This window comes from Triticum aestivum, chromosome 6A, assembly GCF_018294505.1.
Source record: "Triticum aestivum cultivar Chinese Spring chromosome 6A, IWGSC CS RefSeq v2.1, whole genome shotgun sequence".
Taxonomy (NCBI): Eukaryota; Viridiplantae; Streptophyta; class Magnoliopsida; order Poales; family Poaceae; genus Triticum; species Triticum aestivum.
Genome location: NC_057809.1, coordinates 457,600,914 through 457,605,937, shown reverse-complemented (window position 1 = coordinate 457,605,937; position 5,024 = coordinate 457,600,914).

The following is a 5,024-nucleotide window of genomic DNA, read 5'->3' as shown; positions in this document are numbered from 1 at the left end:
ACCCAAGGCGCCTTGCAGGAGATCCAAGAGGCGAGGACGGTCACGGCAGGTAAGGCTTTTTTCCATGTAAAGCAAGTATTTGAGGAGAAAATCATGTTTCTAATTTTGAGTTCGGATTTCTCTAGGGGTATTTGCGGAACTGCCCCGCAGAATATCAGATGCCGCCCAATTCGACCGAGCCGAAGAAGGGAACACTGCAGATAAGCTCTTCTGGTCATAGTATCTGGCACTGAATTATCCGGTGCCTTTTGCCGACCAACTGAAACAGCTGATCGAACTGCATAGGGCGGCCAAACTAGCCGTGAAGGATTTGATTATCCGGCTATGGCTTGCCGAGCCGATTCCAGGCAGCTACTTCAGGCTCGTGGAGCGGCTTGTGAGTGCCTGCCCTTGACTTGACATCATCAAGCGGTCAGTATGTATAGAGGGTGTGCGAATGGCCCTTGCCCGCGCAAAGGTGCACTGGAGGAAGATGGATGCTGAAAAGCTGATGACCGAGGGACCGCCGGAGGGGAAGGAGCACTACAAGCCTGAATTATATTATGAAAGTGTCCTGAAAGGATCCTGCCTAGTGGCGGAGCAATGCACCAAGGACATTATATTCCATGAATACAATCATGTTGTCCTTCGTAATGTTGAACAAGGTCATTTCTATTATTTATTGCATGTTATATAAAAGTTTATCCTCCTGCGCGGTCGTTTTATATATTAATCCTGAGAGTTGGCCAGTTGTTGGCTTCTGCCCCCACGTAGGAAGTATGTCACGACCGGTTTTCCAATAAAAAATATTTATTGATAAACCAGCCTTTTGAGTCCAGTATGAGAGAAATCCTCCTCACTGGTAGACAATTTCTTGATACAATAAGCCAGTAGCATAAAAATATATTACAGGGTTGAACTGCGGCTGCTCAACCAAATTATTACAAGCACGCCAATAATCATACATAATGGCGGACAGAACACAGTGGTGTGGAGACATACTACTGACTCAAGGATAGGCTGGTGGTGGAAAAAAACACAGCGGGAAGGGAAATACAAGACTCTAAGAATATCATTTCATCGAACGTCGAGGTGAGGCTCGATAAATTTATTTGGTAGCGGAAGCGGATATAAAACATTGGCCAAATCCAGGGTCGCACGAGACTGACTGGGACTCCTCTAAGTGTCGGACTCGCTATCAAACTCTTCATCCATGAGATCGCCTTCGTCAGCATCTGGCCAAATCAACAAGCCACTGAGTACTTTGAAAGTACTCGCAAGACAGTTCGGACGTAAGATATAACAAATGCGTGCATGGATGCAACATGATTAATTCCTTAATGCACAATAAATAAAATTGGCATAACGGGTAAGTAAAAAGGGAAAACGGCGGTAGTCCGCCTGAAATTCCACAGAACATAAATAAGGACCGATTGGGTGTCTGAAGCGATGCCTCGAAAGGTGAACAAATAAAAATAAGGGAATGATGCCACAGTCGGGCATCTTAGCAACACCACATAAATGGCTTTAAAAGAAATGCCACGGTCGGACGTCTGAGCGACATCGCAGAAAGGGCTTTAAAAGAAATGCCACAGTCGGACGTCTGAGCGACATCGCGGAAAGGGCTTTAAAAGAAATGCCACAGTCGGACGTCTGAGCGACATCGCAGAAAGGGCTTTAAAAGAAATGCCACAGTCGGACGTCTGAGCGACATCGCAGAAAGGGCTTTAAATTCACCAGTAAATAATACTCATAATAAACATTCAATCCACAGGGATAATCATTCAACCGGACTTAGCACTCATGCGATTCACCGGAGTCTCTGTCACCAAAGCTGACAATTGATTAGGATAAGAAGGAACGAAACTTGACATGGAATAGATGATTTGGAGGAATATATGACTCTGCAGAGTTTGTACAAAATTTTTCCCACAGCCAACGGATTTCCGTAGTCACGAAGGACTAGTTCCGTTTACGGTATTTCAGAAGAAAACACAGCTAACCGGTACACACCCATCCTACCTCTCGATGCTAGGAATCACCCTAGTCATCGTCCAAGAAAAACTTTTGAGACGGGGAGATCACAATCTCGAATAGCATGGGATCAAATTTATATACGCGCGCTCTAAGGGGTGCGCCCCTCTCGGTCCCAACCGGAAACACCCATGCCCCCTAACCGGATGACTGGCTTTAATCCAGGGCCATGGAACCATCATCACGGCCTCTCCTCTTTGGTGTGTACCATGAAAGCAGTTTGCAACTTACTAAACCATATTCCTTGCGGAAAACATGTGGTAGTACAAGGAAGGAAATGATAGGTACTGGACCGATATGGTTTGACACTGAAGTCACATGGTCTGGCGTACGACTGGCATGCTACAACACTGCCATCGTACCCATCCTCATGCCAACACATGGCCATTCATATTCACATTCATCCACGTATGGATCATCGAACTCACTTACCTCATTATCACATAAAATAACGTTCATCGGTATGCTCACCGACATGCCATGAAACTAACTAAATGCAAAACATGCCAAGACACTCATCATATCAAAAGTTCAAACATGCTTGCCTGGTTCAGAGTAGTCGGAGCCTAGCTCGGTGAAGTTCGCGGCTCCGTCACCTCCTTCGGTATCTACGGTTTAAAGAAAATATATGCGCTAACGTAAATACCAAGGAGTGCACAGAAGGTAAACCAAATATTTTTCAAATAAATCTGATAAAAAACTAGACAAAATTTTAAAGAGAATAGAAAAAGAATCAATCAAAAATACTTTTCTAATTAAAAGTTATAAGGGTTTTTGTCCAGGGACTTATCTGTAATGAAACAGAAGATTTCCAGGGGCTAGTTTATAAAAACAGAAAACGCTTCGGTAGCGACTACGCCAGCCCGAAGAGAAAACGCATTCTGCCCGAAGGCGCTTCCAGAAAACGATTCGAAAGAGAGAGCAGAGAGGCTGACGGTGGGGTCCCACCCGTCAGGTTCAAATGTTCAAACGGGGCGGCAGAGTTCGCCGGCGCCCGAGAGCCGCGGTGGTCGCCGGCGGCGATCCACAGCGAGGCAGAGAGATCGGAGAGTACCTCCGTGCTCAGGGTACCCTTCCGCGTCAGTTGATGGTGGTGGAGTCAGTCGGCGAGCACCACGTCGACGGCGAGCTTTGCTCCGGCGGACGGCGGCTCGGGTGGTCGAGGGGCTCGTCGGAGAGGGCTGCAAAGGTTAAATTGAAGAGGGGGTTATGCTCCTAGCAGCTAGAGAGGGTAACGAACGGGGTTTGAGCGCCGGAGATGGCCTCACCAGAATGAATCGGGCTGGAGGCCGAGGCGGGGCGAGGCGGCCGGAGCTGGGGGAGAAGACCTCCTCGAGGTCCCCCTAGTGGCCTGGCGGGGTGTTGGTGAGTAGTGGAGGTGCTGTGTGCACGAGAGTGAGCTCGGGACCCCTTTATATAGGCGGTCCGAGGCAGTTGCCGTGAACGAGGATCACCGGCGAGCGATTACGGTGGCGCAATGCTCGGTCGGGGTGGTTAGGGGGTCGAGCGTCATCACGGAGGTTCAATGGGTCCGTTTTGGTGTTAAACTGGCCGGGGTTTGGGTCTTAAGGGCGAGCTCGACGAAACGGTGATGGCGCGGGCCCGTCGGCGGCGGAGAGCGCGTTCCGTGCTTGCCGGCCACGGTGGATGTGCTACAGGCGTGCGCTGGCGTGCATGAGGCCACGCGGAGAGCCAGGGAGCGATGGGCGGCGCGGAACGGCGTTCTGCCGTGGTGTGCCTCCTGTCGGCCGCCACGGGAGGTCCCGACGCCGCAGAAGACGCCGGCGAGGGCGAGCCAGCGCGCTACCGACGCCAGGAAGGCTCCACGCACGCGTGTGAAGCTTCGGACAAGAGGAAGAGGCGGCGAGGAACGTGCCAAGGGCACTGTGGCCGCGTGACTGAATCTGTCGAACGGAAGATGACACTGAAACTGAATTTTCTGAACTTTGAACAGTAACAGTGCCCACAAGGTGTTCGACCGAATGAAATTGGCCTCTGGTGATTTTTCCTTGAGCTGATTTTTGGTGGAGTGGCTTCTCCTTGCTCAAGTAGGCTGCATGATTTTTGGTGGAATTTTTGGAGCAGTGTGGATATGAATTTCACCAAATTTGGCAAATCTGGTCCAAACTTGCAGAGACTGTATTTTGAAAAATTTGAAAAGAGGAGGAGTGGATCAAGATGGTTCTGGGTTGTGGGTTCAAAGGACAATCCAGGAGAATTGGTTTGAGGTCAAAACTCAAATGAAAAAGTGTACTTGCTTTGAAAATCCCTCAGGCTCCAAATAATTTTCAGAATTGAATTGAGGGGGAAAAATAATTAGAATAAAATCCAAAACCAGTTTGGATTAGTTGGGACAGAGTATTTAGGTTGATCACAAGGGGGAGGGGAGGTTTTGGAGGGGTTTTATCTCATGGGCAAAAATACAAAGCCAAGGGTGGCTTCAAAGATAAGAAAATCCCAAATTTCATAGAGCTTCACTTAAAAAATAAAACAAATTAAAACTCCCAAAAAAAAATTTAGAGGGAACTAACAGAGAAGAAGTTTGCAAAAGATCAACCACCAAAGTTTGAAGGAAATAAAATCTTTGCCAAGGCAAAAGGAGGTTTTTAAGAGGAAGGTTTTTCTGAAAAAGAAAGATTTTAAAAAAAAGCTCTCTCCTCAAAACCACAAGGTTTTTGATAAAAACCAAATAAAAATTTTGGAGTGTCACAACAACTACCCCCTTAGGAAAAATCTCGTCCCCGAGATTTCAGCTGATCCTTAAATAAGTGTGGATGCTCTGTCCGAAGAAAATCCTCGCTTTCCCAAGTTGCTTCACTGTCGGTGTGATTGCTCCACTGGACTTTGAAAAACTTGATGGTTTTCTGTCGGGTCCTCCTTTCAGACTCCTCTAATATTCTTATGGGATGTTCTTGATAAGTGAGGTCTGGCTGTATGTCAATGCTCTCATGAGATACTTGTTTCTCGGGGTTGCTTACGCACTTCCTTAATTGAGAGACGTGGAACACGTC